We start from the raw sequence: 26,394 nt of genomic DNA, 5'->3' as shown, positions 1-26,394 counted from the left end.
TGCTGCAGCTGTGGTGTAAGTAGCAAATGAGGCTCAGATCCGATCCCTGACATGGGAACTCCATATTCTTTCTGCACGGTGGCAAATAAAATAAAATAATATAAATTTAAGACATACAACGTGTGTGGAACGTGTTTGTTTCAAGGACAATAAAAGAACAAGGAACAAGGCAATACTTGACAAAAGTTCCAAAAGGCTATGTTTACAATGTAAAAATGACTAATGGAACTCAGTATTGTCTATTACAACAATATATGAAAAACAAAGAGAGATAGAAATATTATTAATTTATTCAGTTGATTATTCAATAAAAATAATCATAGGTTGTCATGGTAACTGCAAACCAAAAATCTACAGTAGATACACAAATAAGAAACAATAATCCAAACCTAACACTAAAGATAATCATTAAACCACAGGAGACTAAGAGAATGGAAGAAAAAAGACTAACAAAAATAAATCCAAAACAATTAACAAAATGGCAATAAGAACATACATGTCAATAATTGTCTTAAATGTAAGTGGACTAAATGCTCCAACCAATAGCCATAGACTTGCTGAATGGATACAAAAATAAGACCCATATATATGCTGTCTACAAGAGGCTCACTTCAGTTTTAGGGACACATACAAACTGAAAGTAAGAGAATGGAAGAGGATATTCCAGGCAAATGGAAATCAAAAGAAAGCTGGAATAGCAATACTCATATCAGAAAAAAATAGACCTTAAAATAAAGAATGTTTTAAGAGACAAGAAGGTAATTACATAATGATCAAAGGATAAACCCAAGTAATATAACAATTGTAAATACATATGCACACAACATAGGAGCACCTCAATATATAAAGCAACTGCTAACAGCCTTAAAAAGAGAAATTGGACCCCTAGCCTGGGAACCTCCATATGCCGCGGGAGCGGCCCAAGAAATAGCAAAAAGACAAAAAAAAAAAAAAAAAAAAAAAAAAAAAGAGAGAGAAATTGACAATAATAGTGGGGGACTTTAACACCCCACTTACAGAGTTGGATGGATTATCCAGACAGAAAATCAGTGAGGAGACACAGGCCTTAAATGCTGCACTAGACCAGATGAACTTTATAGATATTTATAGACTATTCCATCCAAGAGCAGCAGAATACACATTCTTCTCAAGCACGCAGGGAACATTCTTTAGATTAGATCACATTCTGGGCCACAAATCAAAGTAATGAATTGTTATAGGCTGAATTGTGTTCTGTAGAAATTCATATGCTGGTCTTATCACATGGTACCTCAGAATGTGACCTTATTTGAAATAACATCATTGCAGATGTAATTAGTTAAAATGAGGTCGTTAGGGTATGCCCTAATCCGATATGACTGCTATCCTTATGAAAATGGAAAATTTGGGCATAGAGACAGACATGCATTAAGAAGGACAGTGTGAAGAGACACAGAAAGAATGTCATGTGAAGATAAAGTCAGAAATCTACAAGCCCAGAAATGCAACAGATTTCCAACAAACCACAAGTAGTGATGGGATAGACTCTCTCTCATCACTTCAAAGGAACCAACCCTGCTGATGTCTTGATCTCAAACTTATATTCTCCAGAACTATAAGACAACAAATTTTGTTACTTACACAATCTAGTTTGTGGTATTTTGTTATGGAAGCCCTGGCAAACTAATAAACAAATACTTATAAATGAACTCCAATATAATTAATAACATTATCTTATTTTTATGCTTACGTGATTTAATTGATAATTTCTATTAGGGGGGAGTGTTAATATTTCAATCCTACCTGAATGTCCATGGAGAGAACCTGAAAGGGAAAAGAATCTTTTATTAGGCCTCTTAGGCTTATAGGAAACAGAGTAGAAGCATAATATTAAATTAATATTTTATATTATAAACATGACATTTTTATATGATTGTATAATTATTTTTATTAATTTTCAGAAAAAACTATATTTTTAGCATTAGCATGTGGTCAAGCTTTTAAATCATACTGTTTTCTATTCCACAATAATTCAAAAATATATTAATTAGCAGTTATGTTATGGAAGGCTTAAATATTTTAAGGGTCTTGGCTGATTTTACATGACATTTAATTGGAAGATACTCTAAACCTAAGGAAAGAATTATCATGGGATCATTCCACTCAAGCCCTCAAGAAATGAGGCCTGATGAGAAAGAGCAAATGAAATTTATGAATATGAATGCAAAGTTCTCAACAAAAATTTAGTTAACTTTATATAGCAATAATTAAGAGATTATACATCTTGAACAAGAAAGTTTTTATCAGAATTATAAGAATTAAAAAAATCACTAGATTCCCTGCACATGAATTATAATTAGTTCATGTCTCATTTTGCTTGACCTATTCTGAGCTAATGCCTGTTTTCTAAGGATAATTATTAATACAGCTTGTATTCGTTATCTGTTGTTAAATAGTAAATGACCACAAATTTAGTGGCTTAAAAATACAAATTTATTATCTCATATTTTGTGTAGACCAAGCATAAGATATAGTTTTGCTGGGTTCTCTACCTCAGGATTTTTCATGAGGGTGAAATGAAGGTGTTGGTCACCACTGGGATCTTGGCTAGAGAAGGATGTGTTTCAAGCTCATTTGTATGGCTGCAGGCGGACTTCCAACAGAATGGCTATTGGTTTGAGGATCTTAGTTCTTAGCTGGCTATTTGCTTAAAGCTGCCATCAGATCCTTGCCATGTGGTTTTCCCTAACCTGACAACTTACTTTGTTGAGAATAAAAGGAAGAGAGTCTGGTAGCCAGACAGAATCAGAATCTTTTGTACCATAATAATTGATGTGATAGCCCTTCAAACTTCAGATAAGGAAACAATTACTCAAAAGGAGAAGATTACACAGGCCATAAATACCTAGAGGCAGAGATCATTGATGACCAGGTGACATTTTTTGAGTTTAGGATAATCTTTGCATCACATCATCACAGCTTCCTGGTTTCTGTCTTCTCAGCAGTAACAACTTTAGCCACAAAAATATACCTATTGTTTTTACTTCAGAATAAGTCCATAAATAGACTGATTATAAACAAATGTTCAGTTTAAACATGCTATGAAAGGAAAACTTTCCATTGTTATTTTGATCTTAAGGAGGTGTATTGTAGGCCACCCTAAAATATGCCAAAGTGGCATATTGAGTATTTTGAATTAAAGGTACTTGTAAAACAGCCAATGCAAAGACATTCTGACCCTCCTTTCTGACTGCCCTGAAAACAGAAAATCAATCTCCTATGTGAAAGATACCCTTACTGCACCAGGAGGTAGAGATACATCTTTATGACCAGAGATAAAAATCTGAGAATGCTGTGTAAACAAACTCTGCTTAGTTTATTCACAAATTAGTACTTAGTACCAAAGTCTAAGTTTCTTTGCCAGGTCAGTTCTTCACACATAAATTTATTTATTTATTTATTTATCTAAAAAATACATAAGCACCCTACTTTAATTACTTCTTGGGTCTCACATCTATGAGACCTCTGTATGGACAAAGTTATTTTTTTCTCTTGTTACTCTGCCTTGTGTCAATTTAAGTATTAGACCAGCCAAAGAAACAAAGATAGGTAGGAGGATTTTTTTTTCCTTCCCCGATAATCTTATTTTTTCTTTTTTTATGGCCACATCTGTGGCATGTGGAAGTTCCTAGGATAGGGGTCTGACTGAAACTGCAAATGCAGTCCTACACCACAGCCATGGCAACACTGGATCCAGGCTGCATCTGTGACCTATGCAACAACTTGCTGCAAAACACTGGATCCTTAACCTAGTTAGTGAGGCCAAGGTTTGAACTTACACCTTCATGGACAAAAGTTGGGTTCTTAACCTGCTGAGCCACAACAGGAACTCCCAGTCTTGTTTTTTTCAATATAGGTAATGTATCAAGACAAAATTGATGTCTTTTCCTAATTTTCACCACTCATTATATTGGCTTTATTATAATTGATTGCATTATATTTTTATATCTTACCTCTTGTTTTGAAAAAATGTATGCAAAAAAATAAAAATAAAAGTGTCATTATTGCAGCAATGATTCCAAGCACTATTATTATTATATTTTTGTCAGAACAATTTTCTGAAAAACAAAAAAATAAGATGTATGCAATTAGGATCAGTATTCATTCTTAGTCCCCTTTCACCCCAAAGAACACATTCTCCAGAAAAGATCATATGTTAGGCCACAAAACCAATGTTGATAAATTTAAGCAAATTAAGATCATATCAAACATATTTTCCAACCACAGTTTTATAAAACTAGAAATTAACTACAAGAAGAAAAATGAAAAACAAATAAACACATGGTGATTAACTAAGGAATGAATGGGTCATTGATGCTCTCAAAAAGGAAATAAATAAGTACTTGGAGTCAAGTGAAAATGGACATTTGTCCAAAATCTATAAGATGCAGGGGAAACGTTCTAAGAGGAAAGTTCATTGTGATAGAGGCCTATTTCATGAAACAAACAAACCAAAAAAACTCAAACAATCTAAATGCACAAATAAAGGAATTAGAAAAAGAAAATTCACAGGTAAATTCTACCAAACATTTACAGAGGCAAACACTTATGATTTTCATAATTATTTCAAAAAATTGAAGAAGAAAGGGCACTTTCAAACTCATTTTACAAGACATTAGCTTGATCCCCAAATCAGACACAACAAATATAAAGCCAGAAAATTACATCAACATCCCTGATACACTTAGTTGCAAAAATCTAAAGTTGGCACAACCTTGTAAATCAACTGTACTTTTATAAAAAATAGGTGCAAAAATCCTCAACAAACTCCAGCAAACTGAAGGCAAGAATACATTAAAAGGATCATATATCATGATCAGTTGGGATTCATTCCAGGGGTGCAAGGATAGTTTAACATTTGTAAATAAATGTGATACAACACATTAATAAAATAAAGAATAGTCATACGATCATCTTACTAGATGCAGAAAAAGCATTTGACACAACTCAACATCCATTTTTGATAAAAACTCTGAACGGGGAGTTCCTGTCGTGGCGCAGTGGTTAACAAATCTGACTAGGAACCATGAGGTTGTGGGTTCGGTCCCTGCCCTTGCTCAGTGGGTTATGGATCCGGCATTGCCGTGAGCTGTGGTGTAGGTTGCAGACACGGCTCGGATCCAGTGTTGCTGTGGCTCTGGTGTAGGCCAGGGCTACAGCTCCGATTCGACCCCTAGCCTGGGAACCTCCATATGCCGCGGGAGCGGCCCAAAGAAATAGCAAAAAGACAAAAAAAAACCAAAAAAACAAAAAAACAAACTCTGAACGATGTGGGTATAGGGGGAAATTACCTCAGTGTGATAAAAGGCTATATATGACAAGTCCACAGCTAACATCATACTCAATTGTGAAAAGCTGAAAATATTTCTTCTAAATCAGGAACAAGACAAAGATGCCCACTATCTCCACTTTTATAAAGATAGTATTGGAATTCCTAGCCACTGCAATCATACAAGTCAAATAAATAAAAGACATCCAAATTGAAAAGGCAGAAGGGAATTGTCACCTGATACTGTACATAGACAATCCCAAACACACTATCAAAAAATTACTAGAGTTCATTAATGAATTTGGTAAAGTTGCAGGACGCCAAATTATTTACAAAAATCTGTTGCATTTCTATACACTAACAGTGAACCATCAGAAAGAGAAAGTAAGGTAACAATCCCATTTATCATTGCATCAAAAAGAATAAAATACCTGTGAATACATCTAACTAAGGGGATGAAAGTCTTGTTCTCAGAAAACTATAAGACACTGAAGAAAGAAATGGAAATAACTGAAACAGATGGAAAGATACATTCAGGATTGAAGGAATTAATATGCTAAAACACCCATACTACCCAAGACAGTCCCTATCAAAATACCAATGGCATTTTTTTCACAGAACCAAAACAAATAATATTAAAATTTGTAAGGAACACAAATAATCCAAATAGCTAAAACAATCTTGAGAAAGAAGGAAAGAGCTGAAGGAATCAGATTTCTTGACTTCAGACTATGTTACAAAGCTATGGTAATCAAAACAATATAGTACTGTCACAAAAATAGACACATAGCTCAATGGAACAGGATAGAGAACCTAGAAATAAACTCACTCACTCATGGTTGGTTGTTTTATGATAAAGCAGGAAGAATATACAATGGATAAAAGATAGTGCCTTCAATAAGTGGTGTTGGGAAAGCTGGATGGCCACATGTAAATCAATGAATTCAGAACACTCCCTCATACCATTTGGAAAAAAACCCTCAAAATGGAATAAAGACAAATTTAAGACTGGCTACTATAAAACTCCTAGAGGGAAACAGAGGTAGAACACTTTGATATAAATCACAGCAATATTTTTTTTTTTTGGATAGTCTCCTAACATAAAGGAGAGAAAGCCAAAAATAAACAAAATGGACCTAATTAAATTTAAAAGCTTTTGCACAGCTATGGAAAATCATTGATGAAATGAAAAGACAACCTACTGAATGGGAGAAAATATGTGCAAATATTTTTGCCAATAAGGGATTAATATCCAACACATATACACAACTCACACAACTCAACATCAAAAAACATACAACCCAATTAAAAATGGGCAGAAGAACTGAATAGACATTTTCCAAAGATGAAATGCAGATGGCCAACAAGCACATGAAAAAGATACTCAACATCACTGATCACTGGGAAATGCAAATCAAAGCCATGGTGAGATATCACGTCACACCTATCAGAATGGGTATCATCAAAAAGACACAAATAACAAATGTTGGCAAGGATGTGGAGAAAGGGAAACCTCATAAACTGTTGGTGGGAATATAAATTGGTACAGCCATTGTAGAAAATGGTATGGAGATTTCTCAAAAAACTAAAAATAAAACTACCATATGATCCAGCAATTCCACTTTTAGGTATTTATCTCAACAAACCAAAACACTAATTTGAAAAGATACATGCATTTGAATGTTTATTATTTACACTTGCCAAGAAATAGAAATAACCTAAATGTTCAACAAGAGATGAATGCATAAAGAAGTAGTACACACTCACACAATGGACTACTACTCAGTTATAAGAAAGAACAAAATGTTGCCACTTGCAGCAACACTGATGGACTTGGAGGGCATTATGCTAAGTGAAATAAGTCAGAGAAAGACAAATACTGTATGACATTACTTCCATGTGGAATTTAAAAAATACAACAACTAGTGAATATAACAAAAATAAGCAATATAGCAAATGTTTTGTAATAATCGTAAATGGAAAGTAAGTTTTAAAATTATAAAAACTTAAAAAAAATCAAAGCCTCCACTTAACAGCTGATAAAAATAAAAGCAAATTAAATCCACGAAAAGTCGGAGTAAAATAATTGTGCTTAGAATGTAACTAAGTTAACTAGAAAATATATGATTCTGCCATTTTACTTTCAAGAGAAGTTAAGTCACATGCCTAACACAAATACTTTTCCAGAAAGTACACAGCAGTTTTATTTAATATTTAGAAAATGAAAACAAACCAAATGTTCGTGAACAAGTTGATAGATGAATCAATTATGGTATATCCATACAATAGAATACTATTTGGTAACAGATGAGTAAACAATTTTCTCATGCTACAACATGCCTATATACTATTTCTTGGATTCGGTTGAGTATGTTACCTTACAGAGCAGAAAAAAAAGAAAAAGAAAAAAAAAAAAAAAAAACGAAAAAACCCCTCTGTAAATGTGATTAAGTTAAAGACACTGAAATGAGACAGTTAAAGATAACTGAGATGGGAAATTATCTTTGATTATCTAGGTGAGTCAAATGTAATTGTAGGGGTCCTTACAAGTGAAAGAAGGAAGTGGGAATGTCAGAGTCAGAGGAGATGTGATGACAAAAGAAGGCAATGTGTGGAAGAAAAGGTGCATTTAAAAATTGTATAAAATTCTATTTGAGAAACAGGTTTTCAGAAGCATTTGTGTACTGAGGACCATTAAAAAGATGCCATGTTTAATGCATTTTGGAATATGAAAACCCAAAGGGAAAATAACAGCAGTGAGTAAGTAGAGGTAAAAAGGGCAATGAAACTCACAGCCTGTTTCTTCTGAGGATTTTTCTGACAAACCTATGTAAGAAAAACTAAATTCAACCTATAAAACTGGGAAACAGATAGCTATTCAGTTAGGTGTCATTGCGTTCAGCAATCATGGAATGACAAAGGAGAAATTATACCCTTGACCTTCAGAGATGTTAACAGTAAGGATTTTTTTTTTAAGTTTTATCGAAGTATAGTTAATTTACAAGGTTGTGATAATTTCTGCTGTACAACAAAGTAACCCAGTCATACATACAACCATATCCACTCTTTCTCATTTTCTTCTCCCGCATACATTATCGCAGAATAATGGGAAGAGTTCTCTGTGCTATACAGCAGGTCCCCATTGGCCAACCATTCCGTTTATCTCAGTGTTCATATGCCAATCTCAAGCCCCCAGTCCATCCCTCCCAACCTCCCACTCGTCCCTTTGGTAACCATAAGTTTTTCACGGTCTGCCAGTCTGTTTTTGTTCCTCAAATTTTGTATCCATTTTTTTTTTTTTAGATTCCACATATAGGTGATAGTATATTATGTTTGCCTTTCGCTATCTAACTTCAATTAGTGTGATAGTTTCTAGGTCCATGTTGCTGCAAATGGCATTATTTCATTCTTTTTTACGGCTGAGTAATGTTCAACTGTACATATGTACCACATCTTCTTTATTCATTCCTCTGTTGATGAACATTTAGGTTGCTTCCATGTCTTGGCTATTGTAAAAGTGCTGCAATGAAAATTGTAGTGCATGTATCTTTTTTAATTATGGTTTTCTCTGAATAGATGCCCAGGAGCAGGAGTTCTGGATCATATGGTAGTTCCATTTTTAGTTTTTTGAGGAACCTCCGTACTGTTTTCCATTGCTGTGGCACCAATGTACATTCCCGCCAGAAGTGTAAGAGAGTTCCCTTTTCTCCACACCCTCTCCAGCATTTATTATTTATTTACAGATGGTTCCCTTTTCTCCACACCCTCTCCAGCATTTATTATTTATTTACAGATGGTTCCCTTTTCTCCACACCCTCTCCAGCATTTACTATTTTATAAAATTTATTATTTTATGACTTTTATTTTTGATGAAGGCCATTATGGGGTTTTAAGGTGGTACCTCATTGTAGTTTTAATTCGCATATCTCTAATAATTAGTGATATTGAGCAACTTTTCATGTGTTTTTTGCTCATCCATTATGTCTTCTTTGGAGAAATGTCAATTTAGATCTTCTGCCCATTTTTTGATTGAGTTGTTTATTTTTTGATATTGAGTTGCAGGAGGTGTTTGTACATTTTGGAGAGTAACCCATTATCTGTTGCTTCACTTGCAAATATTTTTTCCCATTCTGTGGTTGTCTCTTTGTTTTGCTTATGGTTTCCTTTGCCATGCAAAAATGTTAATTAGGCCCCATTTTTGTTCACAGTAAAGACTTATTGAGTATGTTTGTTAAAAAGAATTTCTTTAGGAGTTCCCATTGTGGCTCAGCAGTAACAAACCTGACTAGTATACATGAGGATGTGGGTTCCATTTCTGGTTAAGGATCTGGCACTGCCAGTGACCTGTGGTGTAGGTCACAGACACAGCTTGGATCCTGCATTCTGTGGCTGTGGCTGTGGCATAGGCTGGCAGCTTCAGTTCTGATTGGACCCCCTAACCCGGGAACTTCCATATAATGTGGGTGTGGTCCTAAAAAGACAAAAAAGGATTTCTCTAAAATCATCAAAAATGAATCTATTAGGCGTTCCCATCGTGGCGCAGTGGTTAAGGAATCCGACTAGGAACCATGAAGTTGCGGGTTCAGCCCCTGTCCTTGCTTAGTGGGTTAACGATCCGGCGTTGCCGTGAGCTGTGGTGTAGGTTGCAGACCAGATCGGATCTCACGTTGCTGTGGCTCTGGCGTAGGCCGGTGGCTACAGCTCCGATTGGATCGCTAGCCTGGGAACCTCCATATGCCGCGGGAGTGGCCCAAGAAATGGCAAAAAGACAAAAAAAAAATTAATCTATTAGTCACTTTAATTACAGTTTGGCTCCTAGAAGATTTGGGTAAATTAAAATGAGCACATCAAGGAAATGTAAAATCAGAAATTATAATAGATAATCAAAGTTGAAATACTTTGTAAAAAAATTCTACAAATAATAACTTTAGGCTTTATTCACCAGCATTTCTCATCTAAACATATTTTTTAAAATTATAGTTGATTTACAATGTTCTGTCAATTTCTGCTATACAGTGAATTGTCCCAGTCATACATATATACATTTATGAATACACATATACACACATATATACATTCTTTATCTCACATTATCCTCCGTCATGTTCCATCACAAGTCAGTAGGTATAGTTCTCTGTGCTATACAGCAGGATCTCATTGGTTATCCACTTCCAGTGCAATAGTTTGCATCTACTAACTGCAAACTCGCAGTATATCCCATGCCTTTCCCCTCCCCCTCCACAACCACAAGTCTGTTCTCCATGTCCATAATTTTGTTTCTTTTATGTAGATAGGTTCATTTTTGTCATATATTAGATTCCACATATAAGTGATATCATATGGTATGTGTCTTTCTCTGTCTGACTTACTTAGCATGAGTCTCTATTTCCAAGCATGTTGCTGCAAATGGCATTATTTTGTTCCTTTTTATGGCTGAGTAGTAGTCCATTGTGTACATGTACTGCATCTTAATGCATTCATCTGTCAATGGACATTTAGGTTGATTCCACGTCTTGGCTATTGTGAATACTGCCGCAATGAACATAGGGGTGCATGTATCTTCTTAAATGGAAGTTTTGTCCAGATATATGCCCAGGAGTGGGATTGCTGGGTCATACGTTAGTTCTATATTGAGTTTTCTGAGGTACCTCCATACTGTTTTCCATAGTGGTGGCACCAGTGTACATTCCCACAAACATGTAAGAGGATATCCTTTTCTACACACTCTCTCCAGCATTTATTATTTGTAGACTTTTTGGTGATGACCATTCTGGAGTTCCTTTCATGGCTCAACAGTAGCAAACCTGACTAGTATCCATGAGGATGCGGGTTTAATCCCTGGCCTTGTTCAGTAGGTTAAGGATCTGGCATTGCTGTGAGCTGTGGCATAGATTGCAGATGCGGCTAAGATCCTGCATTGCTATGGTTGTGGCATAGGCTTGTGGTGCAGGGCCAGTTCAACTCTAGCCTTGGAACTTGCATATGAGGCAGGTGCGGCCCTAAAAAGCAAATAAGTAAGTAAATAAATTAATTAATTAAATAAAATAAAAAAGATGGTCATTCTGACCAGTGTGAGATGGCATTTCATTGTAGTTTTGATTTGCATTTCTTTAATAGTGATGTTGAACATTTTTTCATGTGCCTATTGGCCATCCATATATCTTCTCTGAAGAAATGTCTATTCAGGTCCTCTGCTCATTTTTCAAATAGGTTGTGTTTTTTTTGTTTTTTGTTTTTTTCCGTTGCATTGTATAATTTGCTTGTATATTTTAGAGATTAAGCCTTTGTCAGTTGCATTGTTTGAAAATATTTTCTTGCATTTCATAGGTTGTCTTTTTTTTTTTTTTTTTAGTGATTTCCTGTGCTGTGCAAAAGCTTGTAAGTTTGATTAGGTCCTATTTATTTATTTATTTATTTATTTATTTTTCTGTTGCCTTGGGAGTCTGACCTAAGAAAACATTTGTATGATTTATGAAAGAGAATGTTTTGCTTATGTTGTCTTCTAGGAGTTTGATGGTGTCTTGTCTTACATTTAAGTCTTTAAGCCATTTTGAGTTTAATTTTGTACATGGTGTGAGGGTGAGTTCTAGTATCATTGATTTACATGCATCAGGTTTGGTGGACTGCACGTCTCTAAAAAGTTGTCTATTTCTTTTAGGTTGTCAAATGTATTGGCATATAATTGTTCATAGTATTTTTTTATGTTTTTTTATATTTCTGCAGTATCTGTTGCGAATTCTCCTTTTTCATGCCATATTTGTTTATTTGAGTTCTTTCTCTCCTCTTCTTGGGGAGTCTAGCCAGAGGTTTGTCAATATTTTTTACCCTTTCATAGAATCAGCTCTTGGTTTTATTTATTTTTTTCTATTTGTTTTTTGAACCTCTTTTTTATTGATTTACCCTCTGATCTTTACAATTTCCTTCCTTCTGCTTTCTTTAGGTTTTGTTTGTTTTCTTATTCTAATTACTTTAGGTGATGGGTTAAGTTGTTGATTTGAGATATTTTCTTCTTTTCTGAGGATGGCCTCTATAGCTATGACATTGCCTCTAAGAGCTGCTTTTGCAGCATTCCATAGATTTCGAATGGCTGTGTTTAAGTATCATTTGTCTGGAGGTATTTTTAATTTCCCTTTTGATTTCCTCACTGACCCATTGGTTTTTTAGTAGCATGTTTTCTAATCTGCATGTCCTCAGTTTTTTCTCATTTCTTTTCCTGTGGTTGATTTCTAGTTCCATGCCATTGTGGTCAGAGAAGACACTTGAAATAATTTCTATACTCTTAAATTTGTTTAGGTTCATTCTGTGCCTCAGTATATGGTCAGTCCTTGAGGATGTTCCATGTGCACTTGAAAAGAAAGTATATTCTGATTTTTTGGATGTAATGTCCTAAAAATTTCAATTAAGTCTAATTGAAATGGCATCATTTAGAGTCATTTAGGGTTTCTGTTGCCTTATTGATTTTCTGTCTAGAGGACATGTCCATTGATGTGAGTGGGGTGTTAAAGTCCTCTCCTATTATTGTAGTCTCATAAATTTTGTCTTTTATGCCTGTTAGTATTTGTGGTATGTATCTGGGTTCTCCTATATTAGGGGCATATATATTGACAATTGTAATATCTTCTTGACTGGACCCATTTATCATTAGTGTTTTTCTTTGTCTTTCCTTATGACCTTCATTTTAAAGTCTATTTTGTCTGATGTGAGTATTTCAACTCCTGCTTTCCTATCTTTTTCATTTGCATGAAATATCTTTTTCTATCTCCTCACTTTCAATTTGTATGTATCCTTTACTGTAAGGTGAGTTTCTTGTATTGTGGCTCTTGTTTTTTCTTATTCCTTTTTTATCCAATCTACCACTCTGTATCTTTTGGCTGCATCATTCAGTCCATTGACATTTAAGGTAATTGTTGATAAATATGTATTTATTGCCATTTCAAACTTTGTTTTCCACTTGGTTCTGTGTTTCTCCTTTGTTCCTTTCCTTTTTTTGGTTTGATGGTTTCCTTTTCATTTATGCTTGTGTTCGCTTCTTTTTAGTTTTTGTGAATGTAATGTTTGGTTTGATTTGTGGTTGCCCTGTTTTTGAAGTATGTCAACCCCTTCCTATATATGTTTGCTTTAGCCTGATAGCCATATAGACTCAACCACATTCTTAAAAAAAAGAATCTAGATTTTCTTACTTTCTTTCCCCACATTTTATGATGTTGAAGTCCTTTTTTAAACATCTTCATGTTTATCATTTTGCTGTTCCTTGCATTTATCATCACTTTTACAATAGTTTTTTTTTTCTTTTAGATCTGTGTACTGGCTTATTTAGGTGATTGCTTTCCAATTGTGATTTCCTCCATCCTATTTCTTCTTACTTCATTTGTATTTAGAGGAGCCCTTTCAGTGTTTCTTTTAGAATGGGTTTAGAATTGGTGCAATCTTTTAGTTTTTGTTTGTTGGAAAATTCTTTATTTCTCCTTCTTGTTTAAATGAAATTCTTGCTGGGAAGTGTGTTCTAGGCTGCAATTTTTTTCCTTTTAGAATTTTGAATATATCTTGCCACTCTTTTCTGGCCTGTAGTGTTTCTGTAGAAAAATCAGCTGATAACCTTATGGGGATTCCCTTATAATTAATTCTTTGTTTTTCTCTTGCTGCCTTTAGAATCCTCTCTTTGTGTTTAACTTTTGTCATTTTTATTATAATAAGTCTTGGTGTGGGCCTGTTTGGGTTCAACATGTTTGGGGCCCTTTGTTTTCCCAGTATCTTGGTATATGTTTCCTTTATTTGTGGAAAGTTTTCAGCCATAATTTCTTCAAATATATTTTCAATCCCCTTTTCTTTTTCTCCTTCTGAAATCCCTATTATGTGCAGGTTGGCCTGCTTTATATTATCCCATAGATTCCTTATATTGCTTTCATGTTTTTTTCATTTGGTTTTCTGTCTGCTATCCTGAAGGGGTGATTTCCATTATTCTCTCTTCCAAGTCACCAATTCATTCCTCAGCATTATTCATTCTGCTTTTCAGTGCCTTTAACTCAGCTTACATTTCTGTGAATGCATTTTCTAATTGTTATTGGCTCCTCCTTATGTTTTCCAGTTCCTTTCTAAAGTAGTCTGCATCACTGTTCATATCCACTCTTAATTCCTTTATATTCACCCTTAATTCCTTCAGTACTTTCACTGTCTCCTTCTTGAACTCAGTAGCTGTTAGATTGTAGAGGTCTGTTTCATTTTTGGCTCCTTCAGATTAATTCTCCTGTTCTTTTAACTGGGAATGGTTCCTGAGCTTCTTCATTTTGCTTATATTTTTCTTATTCTGTGTGTTTAGTTAAAACAACTACTATAGTCTTGGAGAGCTATTTATATGTGCCAGTACCCCTGGGTATTTTGGAAGGTCTTACTATTTATTTATTGTGTGCTGCATGAGCTTCCAAAGAGATACAGGCAATGGGCAGGGCTAGTAGCCAATGCCTGGTTGCTGGGCCCTTGGCAGTTGCAAGGACCTGTGTGAAGGTGGCACAGGCCTCTTCTAGTTGCAGGGCCCTGGGAAGTGACAGTTATCTTCAGGCATGTGTGGGAAGTGCCCAGAGTGCTTGACAGTGGTAGCAGCAGGGTGTGCGCATTCTCAGGGGAGTGAGAGCAACAACAGGTGGTGCTCAGTTGCAGTCTCCTTCTCTGTGCCAACCTCTGGGGTGACTGGGGGCACAGGTGGTACCTGTTCCCTGACCCCCTAGTGGTGGTGGCCATGCCCACATCTGGTGTTTGAGATCTCTGCTGTAGTTTGCCTCTGCCACCTGGAAACCATGCAAGAGGCCCTGCATTACTCTTTGTGTACCTTTCTGCTCCCCTACTGCCCTTATCCTGCACAAGATGTGCCCAGCCACCCAAAGGCCACACAGGAGGCATCCTATTCCCCATAGCCCCTGCAGGTGTCACCTCACCACCTGTAGCCTGTGTCAGATGCAGTCCACCCTCTGAGAGTCTGCAGTCCACAGGGACCAATATCCCCATGGTGCCTTCCCCAACAGTGGCACCTTGCTTCTCCTGAGTGCCCAGACCTCCTCCTGGGTTTCCTTGGCTGTGGCACTCTGCTTCCCTGCCTGTGGCAACCACTCCCTAACCACACAGGCTATCTCCACACAGCCAACCCTAGTCCTCTCCCCAGAACTGACCTTTGGATCCTGAGTCTCAGCACCCAGTCCCTGCCCAAGTATCTCTACAGTGATGTCCGGGGATGGTGGTACTGATGGTCTGTGGGGCTCTCACTCTGCTTTGTCCTCCTCAGTCCAGTCACTGCACTTTTCTCTGAGGCTTTGAGGTCCCTTTGTCTCAGCTGATCTACCTGTCGGTTATGTGGCTTGCCAGAGTGTGGGTTCCTTTCCTCTTTCACAGCTTCCTCTCAGGAGTGCTAGCCCCATCCTGATTCCTTTTCTCACTCTCCCTCTTTCTCCCTTCGTTTTCCCCCTTTTGCTCTGCCCAGTTATGTGGATGGGTTCTTGCCCTTTTTGGAGATTTAGAGTCTTCTGCCAGTGTTCAGTAGATGATCTGTGTGAATCATTCTACATGTAGATGGGTTTTGTTCTGTGTGTTTGTGGGAGAAGGTGAGCACCACACCTTACTCCTCCACCATCTAGATCCTCTCATCTAAACATTTTAATACCTCAAAATGTCTCATATCAACATCTCAAAGGATCTGGTAATCACTGAGGCTCAAAAAAGACAAGTGTAGAGAAAGACTGTGGATCGTGAGCGAAATGAAAGTAAGATGAAAAAAGCAATGGGATAGATAGAAATAGAAAGATAACAGCTAGAAGAAAATAAGATAGAATAATGTCTGGTTAGCAACAGGCTATATAAAATTACCATTTTCTTATAGGCACAGACAAAAAAGATGAAATTTATAACTTCATATACAGCAGTTCCCATTGTGGCTTAGTGGTAATGAACCTAACTGGTATCCATGAGGAATGCAGGTTTGATCCTTGGCCTCACTCACTGGGTTAAGGACCTGGCATTGCCATGAGCTGTGGAGGAGTTTGCAGACACAGCTCAGATCCCACATTGCTGTAGCTGTGGCGTAGGCTGGCAGCTGCAGCTTGGATTGGAGCCCTAGCCTGGGAACTTCCATATGCCACAGTTGCAGCCCAAAGAAGACAACAACAACAGCAACAATGACAAATACATATACAAATGCAAATGGGGGACAAAGAATAAATGAAAATATACTGAAAAACTTCCCACAGATAGGACGAACACTAGAATGATGCCAAAGAAAAAAAAATTACTTATCTTTTTTGTACTGATCACTAAAAAAGAAACATGTATTTTTCTAAATATCAGAATAATTAAGAAAATTTGTGTTTTTGTCCTAGAGGTGTGACTAGGCTATCTTTCAGTTTGTGTCTCACAGACTATTTCACAGTTTATTTCTGCCTCTTATCCCCAGCATATATACTACTGTCATCTTGAATGACTACATGACCCATGAGGACAAATGTTGGTGACTCTCTTGCCATTGGCATTTCCATAGAGATTGTATTATATTTCACTTCTTCCCTGAAATAAACTTACACATGGCTGCCTATTATGTGATTTTCCAGGGGCAATTGACAGTAAACAGCGCTGTCAGTTTGGGGTGGGCCTTGGATATGCGATATTCTTCTTCCAGTAGAGAATATTATTTGTCACATTTGGGACAAGAGGGCAAAGAAGGACATTTCATAATGGTAAAAGACTAATTTCCTAGAGCAGATACACAATTCCAAATGTTTATGCTTAATAACAGTTTCAAAATACTAACTGAAGAAGAAACTGACCAAACCAATACAAGAATCAGACAAATATCTAACTGAAATTTCACTGCTTTTTCTGTCTGCAATTGCTAGGAGAAGTACAATGAAAAGCAGTAAGGATATAAAAGATCTTAACATTACCAACCAGTGGACATCTGTAAGGTACTATCTAGCCACAACAAGGAAAACTTCACTGAAAACATTAATTAAAGTAGACCATAAATTGGTATATAATGAAGTCCAAATAGGTTTTAGAGGATTGACTTACTGTGCTGTCTGACCATAACATAGTTAAATTTGGGATTGATAATATTTTTTGATAATCCCCATATATGTGAAAACCAAATAAAATGTGTCTTACAAAACCCACAATCTAATGAGGAAATTATAAATGATATTAAATGTAATTTTAATGAATGAAAATTAAAATATAATTTGTGGGATACAGCTGAGGTAGCATTTTGAAGTAAAATTATAGCATTAAAATACATATATTAAAAAAGAAGAAAAGTCTGAAGTTAATGACCTCAGCTTTCATATTTAAAAAAGTGAAAGTAAGAGTTAAACTCTCCAAGAGTAAAAGAAAGTAAATAATGATTAAACTAGAAATCAATGAAATAGAAAACAGCAAGAAATAGAGAAAATAAAATGATCAAAGCTGGTTATTTGAGTAGATCAATACTATGTCAATAATATCAATAGATTTCTTTTTTTGATCAAAAAAAGAAAGCACAGATTACATATATGAAAATTTGGTATTCCTCATTTGATATTTGACATCATATAAATTCTATACATATTAAAATTATAATAAATGTGTTGCAGATATTTATGCCAATAAATAAACTTGTCAGCTCCTTTCTTACTATTTGATTTTATGTCACTTGTTGGCAATTCTGATTTCCAAATATACTGTACTATTTTGCTTTCCCATAAACAGTGAATGGGAATTCCTATCGTTCTGTATCCTTACCAGTACTTAATATACCCAGGTTTAAAATTTTTATTTTAGACATTTTAATAGGGGTGCAGTGATATCTCATTTTTGCCTTTGCTTTTGTTTTTTGTTTTCAAGTTTACTGAGGTATAACTGACAAGTAAAATTGTATATATTTAAAGTATACAGTGTAATGATTGACATATGTGGAATGTTGTGAAATGATTACCACAATCGAAGTAATGAATGTTTCCATCACTTACCTGGTTAACAGTATTATTATTGTTATATTTTTGGTGAGGGTGCTTAACATCTGTTCTCATAACACATTTCAAGTATAAAATAGAGTATTATTAACTACACTCTCATGCTGTACATTGGATTCTCAGAACTTATAAATGAAAACTTGGGAGTTCCCTGGCATTTCCCACTAAAAGGAGCCAGAATTCATCAGAGAAATAGCTAGACACAGGACTGAGGGAGGGGGAGAAAAAAGGTGAACCTTCTAGCTGGGCCAGAAATTTTTAAAGTGCTCAAGGGTTTCAGTGAAATGTCAAAAGGATGCAGATGTCAGGTTGAAGGGGCTCCAAATAGGGAAGATTTTGAGTTTCCTAACAAATAATGATATTAATAGATGACAACCCATTGAATAAAACAGAAATTGGAGTCTACACTGATATAAACAAATGAACAAAGAAAGAAAGAAAGAAAATTTGTACCCTTTGACTAATCTCTCCACATTTTCCCCAACCACTGGCCTCTGGAAACCACCATTTTATTTTGTTTCTATACATTTGCCTTTTAAAAAACTTTTTGATTCTGCATGTAAGTGATACAATAGAATTCTAATCTTCCTTTGTCTGGCTTGTTTCATTTAGCATAAAGCCCTCCAGATTCAAACATGTTGTTGCAAATGGGAAGATTTCCTTCTTTAAATACCTAATACTATTCGTACACATATATATTTTAAATAGTTATATATATATAAATTATATATATATATATATATATATATATATATCTCACATTTTCTTTATCCATTCATCCATCAATAGACATTTGGGCTGATTTCATAGTCTAGCTAATGCGAATAATGCTATGATGTATATGAAAGTGCAAGCATGTCTTTGACATACTGATTATTTCCTTTTGCATATATATCCAGATGTAGGATTGCTAGATCATATGGTAGTTCTATTTTTAATGTTTGGGGGAACTTCCATTCAGTTTTCCATAATGGCTTAACTAATTACATTCGACCAACAGTGCATAATAGTTCTTTTTTCTCCACATCCTTTCCAACATTTATCTTTTTTCTTTTTGATAATTCCTTTTCACACAGATGTAAAGCAATATCTCATTGAAATTTTGATTTGCATTTCCATGCTGGTTAGTGATATTGAGCACCTTTTCATGTACCTATTTTTTTTTTCTGTTTTAGGGCAGCACCTGTGGCATAAGGAATTTCCTAGGCTAGGGGTTGAATTGGAGATGAAGCTGCCAGCTTATGCCACAGCCACAGCAACGTGGGATCTGAGCCATATCTATGACCTAGACACAGCTTGCAGCAACACCAGATCCTTAACCCACTGAGCAAGGGCAGGGATAGAACCCACATCCTCATGGACTCTAGTTGGTTTCTTAACCCACTGAGCCACTACAGAACTCCTCATGTTCTGTATAAGGCTATCTGTATGTCTTTGGAAAAATATCAATTCAAATCCTCTCCCTGGTTTTTAATGTTGCTTTGTTTTCTTGTTATTGAGTTTGAGTTCTGTATATGTTTTAGATATTAACTCCTTAACAATATATACTTTGGAACTATTTCTCCCATTTTATAGATTGTCTCTATTCTTTTGATTTTTTCCTTTGCTCTCTGAAGCTTTTAGTTTGACACAGTCCCACTAATTTATGTTTGCTTTGCTTTTGTTGTTTGCCCTTTTGGTGTCAAATCCAAAAAATTGTTCTAAGACCATTTTCTTGGAGATTTTTTCCCTAAGTTTTCTTCTAAAAGTTTTATAGTTCAGATTTTCCCTTTAACTCTGCTTTGCATTTAATTTAATTTGATTTGATTTTTGCATATGGTATAAAATAAGGGTTCAATTTCAATCTTTTCCATGTGAATGTATGGTTTTCTGACACTACTGAAAAGACTGTTCTTTCCACATTGTGTTTGCTTGTCACCCTTGCTGAAAATTAGTTGACCCTATATACATGTGTTCATCTCTGGGCTCTCTATTCTGTTGCATTGGTCTATGTGTTTGTTTGTATGCCAGTTCCTTACTGTTTGGATTAGTATGGTTTGAAATTAAGAAAGCATAATGCCTCTAGTTTATTCTTGCTCAAGATTGCTTTGGTTCTTTTGTGTCTTTGTAGTTCCATACAAATTTTAGTGTTGATTTTTCTGTTTCTGTGCAAAAGCCATTGAGATTCTGATAGGAATTTCATTGAAGCTGTGGATTACAGTAGGTAGTATGGCCATTTTAACACTCTTAATTCTTCCAATCCATGAACATAAGATATCTGTCCATTTATTTGGGTCTTAAATTTCTTTCATCAATATTTTATAGTTTTCAGTTTATAAATCTTTTACCTCCTTGGTTGAATTTATTCCTAAGTATTTTATTCCTTTTGATGATTTTGTAAGTGAGATTATTTTCTTGATGTCCTTTTTGTTTTGCTGATTTTATTTTATTTTATTTTATTTTGTGTATGTGTGTGTTCTTTCTTCCTTTCCTTCTTTCTTTCCTTCTTTCTTTCCTTCTTTCTTCCCTTCTTTCTTTCCTTCTTTCTTTCTTTCTTTCTTTCTTTCTTTCTTTCTTTCTTTCTTTCTTTCTTTCTTTCTTTCTTTCTTTCTTTCTTTCTTTCTCTTTCTTCCTTCCTTCCTTCCTTCCTTCCTTTCTCTCTTTCTTTCTTTCTTTCTTTCTTTCCTTCTTTTGAGTCTTCTGTGCACCAATGCAGAATTTTCTTTGGCCGCATTCATGCCAAGTGGAAGTTCCTGGGTCAGGGATTGAACCTGTGCTGCAGCAGTGATGATGCCAAATCCTTAAGTAGTAGGTCACCAGGAAACACTCTTGATTTCCTTTTTGGATATTTTGTTGTTAGTGTAAAGAAATGTTGCTGATTTTTGTGTTTTTTTTTTTTTTAAATCTTGAAACTTTATGTAATTTGTTTATTAGTTCTTGAAGATTTTTTGGGGGGTTTAATGGTTTTATATGTAGAAGCTTGTCATCTGGGAAGAGACACAATTTTACCTTTCCTTTGTGATTTGGCTTATCTTTAACTTTTTCATGTCTAAGTGCTTTTGTTAGTACTTCCATTACTATGTTGAATAAAAAGGAGAGAGTGGGCATGCTTTCTTTGTACAGGATCTTAAAAGAAAGGCTTTCTGTATTAATTAGGACATTAGTTGTGGACTATTCATATATGGCCTTTATTGTGTTGAGATAAGTTTCTTCTATATCTCTTTCATTTGAAAAATTTTTTTTTGCCATGCCTATGGCATGTGTAAGTTCCCAGGCCAGGGATGAAACCTAAGCCAAAGTAATGACCTAAGCTACAGCACTGACAATGCCAGGTCCTTTAAGTGCTAGGCCACAGGGAATTCCTGGAGTTTTTTTTTTTAAATCCTGAATGGATGTCGAATTTTGTTAAGTGCTTTTTCTGCATCAATTGAGATGATCATCTTGTTTTTAATATTACATTCTGTTAATACCTTATATCACATTGATTGATCTGTGTATGTTGAACCAACCGTATATCTCAGAAATAAATCCCACTTGGTCATGACGTATAATTTTTTATGTGCTACTGAATTCAGTTTGCTCATATTTTATTGAGGATTGTTGCATCTATGTCCAAGCATTACTAAGAGGGAAATTTATAGATATAAAATCATATGCTAAAAAGAAGAAGGATCTCAAATAAACAATTTAATGAACTATAAAAAGAACAAACTCGACTCAAAGTTAGCAGGAGGAAGGAAATAATAAGGATCAGAGCCAAGATAATTCAAATGGATAATACAAAAACAATAGAAGAAATTAACAAAACAATGAATAGGTTTTTTAAAAAGATAAAATTTGCACTTAGCTGGATTAGATTATTTGTGAAAAAAGAGAAAAGACTACAATAAATAAAATAAAAAGTAGGAGTTCCCATTTTGGCTCAGTTGTAACAAACCTGACAAGTATCCATGAGAATGCAGTGGGTTAAAGATGGGGCATTCCGTGAGCCATGGTGTAGTTCACAGATGTGGCTTGGATCCTGCATTGCTGTGGCTGTGGAGTAAGTTGGCAGCTGCAGCTCCAATTTGATCCCTGGCCTGGGAACTTCCATGTGCCACACATGTAGCCCTAAAAAGCATAAATAAATAAATAAAACCAAATAAAATAAAAAATAAATGAGGAGACATTATGACAGATGCCTGAGACAAAACGTTTAAAAACATCAGAAGACCTGTTGGTATTCTGTATGTCTTTGGGGTAAATGTCTATTCAGTCCTTTTGCCCATTTATAAATCAGGTGGTTTGTTTTCATATTGGGTTGTATGAACTGCTTATATATTTTGAATATCAACCCCTTATTGGTCATATCATTTGCAAATGTTTTCTTCCATTCAGTATGGTGTCTTTTGTTTTTATAAAAACTTTTGCATTTAATTAGGTCCATTTGTTGATTTCTGATTTTGTTTCCCTTGCTTGAGGAGAAAGTTCTAAAAAATACTGCTAAGACTTAAATCAATGTGTGTATTGCCTATGTTTTCTTCTAGGAGTTTTATGGTTTCTGGTCTTACATTTAAGTCTTAATACATTTCAAGTTAATTTTTTGTGAATGGAGTGAGAAAATATTATAATTTCATTCCTTTATATAGAGCTGTCCAGATTTCCCAGCACCACTTACTGAAGAGACTTTCTTTTGCCCAATGTATATTCTTGCCTCCTTCATTGTTGATGAACTGACCAGAGGTGTTTTGGCTTTCCATTCTATTCCATTGATCTAAGTGTCTGTTTGGGACCAGAATCATGATGTTTTGATCACTGTAGCTTTTTACTATAGCCTCAAGTCAGAGATCAAGATAAATCTGGCTTCATGGATGGATGCTCATCATCACTACTCACAACCACGAGATCTCACCTCGCATCTGTTAGAATGGCTATCACCAAAAACAAACAACAGCAACAACAACAACAAAAAAACAATAAATAACAAGTGTTGGTGAGGATGTAGAAAAAAGGCATCCCTTGGCCACAGCTGATGGGAATGTAGATTGATATAGCCACTATGGAACACAGTATGGAGATTCTTCAAAAGAGTAATAATAGAACTACCACATGATCCAGCAATTCTACTCCTGGATTCATTTATTTGAAGAAAACAAAAACACTCATTTGAAAAGATACATGCACCCAATGTTCACTGAAGTATTATTTACAGATTTACAGTAGCTGAGATATGAAAACAACCTAAGTGCCTATCAATTAATGAATGAAAACTAATATAATGGAATACTACTAGCTATAAAAGGATGAAATCTTGCTATGTGTGACAACATGGATGACCTAGAGGGTATTATGCTAAGTGAAATAAATGAGTCAGAGAAAGAAAATACTGAATGATTTCACTTATATGTGGAATCAAAGAGACATCAAACAAACAAACTAAAACAACAAAACAGAATTAGAATCATACATCTAGAGAGCAAACAGGTATTTGTCAGAGAGGAGGGGTTGGGATGAGTAGGGATGTAGATGACGGAGACTAAGAGGTACAACCTTACAGTTACAAAATAATTGAGTCACAAATAGGAAATGTACAGGGTGGGAAGTATAGTAAATAATTATGTAATATCTTTTTATGGTGACAAAGAGTAACTAGATTTATCCTGGTAATGATTTTGAAACATAGAAGTATTTAGTCACTCTGTTGTGTACCAGAAGTTTAATAGTATTTTAGGTCAATTATACTTCAACAACATACAAATAAACAAACTCATAGGAAAAAAAAGATCCAATTTGTGGTTACTAGAAGAGGGGAGTGGAGGAAGGGGAATTTGAAAAGGGTAGTCAAGGGTACAGAGTTTTCAGTTATAAGATAAAGAAAAGCTAGGGACATAATGTACAAAATGAAAGGGGTAATTCATATTGCTCTATGTTATGTACGAAAGTTGTTAAGAGAGTAAATCTTAAGAGATATCATCACAGGAAAATTTTTGTTCTATTTTAAATATGTATTTATATGAGATGACGGATGTTGACTAAATTATAAAACTAATTATTTCATGATAAATGTAAGGCAAATGATTCTGCTCTCCACTTTAAACTTATACAGTGCAGTGTGTCAGTTATATCTTAAACTGGAAGAAAAAAATTGAAAAAGTAAGACCTTACTGTGAACTTAAAAAAAATTCGTACAGATTAGTCCTAATTCTTCCTGAATAATCCCCTCATTCTCATTATTCCTCCACTAGAATTTGTGAACCCTCCAGATTCTGGAGTCTGCAATCTTATGTCTTTAGCAGTGTTGATTCCCAGGGTCAGTACAAGTTTAATGTGACCACTGAGTGATAAAATGATAGAATGAGTATACCAGATAATATCTGTGGGAATTACTTTCTTCAGGTACTCAAAAAAACTGCAAAACTTTTCTTGACACCGTAAGTACAGTACAAAAAATATTCAGATCTATTACTTCACTCATTCTTAAACTTACCATTTTCTCTGGGCTTCTCAGAAGCAACTTGATAAAACAAATTTAGCATGGTGATTAGAAGGGCAGCTGACATGATCTTGGATAATTTATTCGTTATGATGTAAGATGTGAAAAATGGAATCCCAGAAACTTCTCTGTTGCCTCCTATATAGATTAAAATTGTTTTTCTTGCCTTTTCCCCTATAAACAAACAGAAAAATCACAATCCAGGTCAATTTTCCTCAGGAAAAGCTGACCTCCATCACTTCCAAGGGATACAGGGTTGGGCCATGCTGGAAAATCAGGGACAGGGATGGAGTAGGGAGGAGCTTCTCTCCTGGGTCCTGTGCTTTGAGTGAAGTAACCTCATCTGACAGCACCAGCACAGGGGAGTGAAAAAAGCCCTATCTGATCACAGTTCTTCTATCATTCTCCTCTTCCTTCCTAAAGAAGGTATGAGAAGCTAGAAGAGATTTGGCAAGATTCCAGACCTTTAGAAGTAGATTTGCCTGAATGAATTCTTGCATGGGTTTTGGATGAATGATTGAGTTCAGGGGAGAAGGTGAGACAAAAGGAGACTCCTAATATTCTCTTCTGGCATAAAATAAATGCCCTGGCTGGATAGACAGTGATAGAAGGAAAACTAAGGGGGATAGAGATAATATAAGGATCATAGTATGGATTCAAAATCAATAGGGATAGAGCTAGATAAATTCTAAGGATGAGAGGGTATAAGATAAAACGTAGTCTCTAAGGTTGGAGAGGTTTACAGCTTTCTGGATGAGTCTTTAAGGTTTTTTAATCAGGGAAAGGAATAAATAAGAACAAAGACGGAAAAACCATGGGGATTAAAGATACTAAGGTCTTTCCCCCTAGATTCTCTGCTGGGTCTGTTGACCTTTCTCAGACTGTTTACACACACACCTCCACACACAACATTGCCCTTCTTCCCCAAGGTAAAAATTTCTTTTTCCACTTACCTGGATTAATCTCCAACAGACAATTCTAAGTTTCTTAGCATACACAGGACATCTCTCTTCTCTTATGCCTCCTCTAAAATAATGAAGCCCATCATCTAGAGGCATCAGTCAAACCACTCAGGTGTTTTCTCTCTGTGAACTACATCCAAAAGGGAAATAAGAGTAGCACAAGGATGCAAGATAGCAAGGAAGGGACTTTGCTCTTCTCTAATGATAGCAAAAAGACCTCACCTAGCCATAAAGTCAAAAGTTTAATCCAGATATATACATGAAAACACACACACAATCCTCTGAAAAATTACAGTCTTTCTTCCTGCTTTTACTATTTTAAAAATCATAGCATATAGCAAAAATTTAAACAACGCATTCTCACACTAACTGCCCAGATTTATGTATTTACCTTGATTAGAGGAAGGAATGTGTATATAAACTACCTCTACAAGTTTCAGCAATCTAGCTTTCTTAATCCTACAGTTAATGGAAAATCTACCCAGGAGGTCGAGAGGAGCTGATTTCTATATTTACATCTCCTGCTGCATAAATGTTTGTAGCCTGTCCATGCAAAAAGCTACTGCACGTATTTATATCATCAAGAGTTTGTTTTCTCCAGGATAGGCCCATGATTTAAATACTGTCAGCCAGGCAAATTAAATTAGAACTCTGATGGTTGTTCTAGGCAAGAATACAGGAACCATCCAC

The 26,394-nt window shown here is 35.4% G+C and overlaps 1 long non-coding RNA gene across 2 annotated transcripts; it reads right to left on the bottom strand.

The window, feature by feature from the left end:
- Nucleotides 1-977: 977 nt before the first annotated feature.
- LOC110258587 lies at nt 978-25,870 on the bottom strand. Of its 2 annotated transcripts, XR_002341183.1 has the most exons (4): nt 25,696-25,870; nt 24,737-24,916; nt 3,993-4,097; nt 978-1,803 (listed from the first exon to the last, which is right to left on the bottom strand). It is a non-coding gene; the product is annotated as an uncharacterized LOC110258587 (long non-coding RNA). The 2 variants fall into 2 exon arrangements; XR_002341184.1 differs by lacking the exons at nt 978-1,803; nt 3,993-4,097 and adding an exon at nt 13,303-15,090 and having other exon boundaries at nt 25,696-25,866.
- Nucleotides 25,871-26,394: the final 524 nt, after the last annotated feature.

This window comes from Sus scrofa, unplaced genomic scaffold, assembly GCF_000003025.6.
Source record: "Sus scrofa isolate TJ Tabasco breed Duroc unplaced genomic scaffold, Sscrofa11.1 Contig2458, whole genome shotgun sequence".
In the NCBI taxonomy this organism is placed as follows: Eukaryota; Metazoa; Chordata; class Mammalia; order Artiodactyla; family Suidae; genus Sus; species Sus scrofa.
The sequence above is the reverse complement of the archived record's forward strand: the minus strand, read 5'-3'. Positions and strand labels throughout refer to the sequence as shown.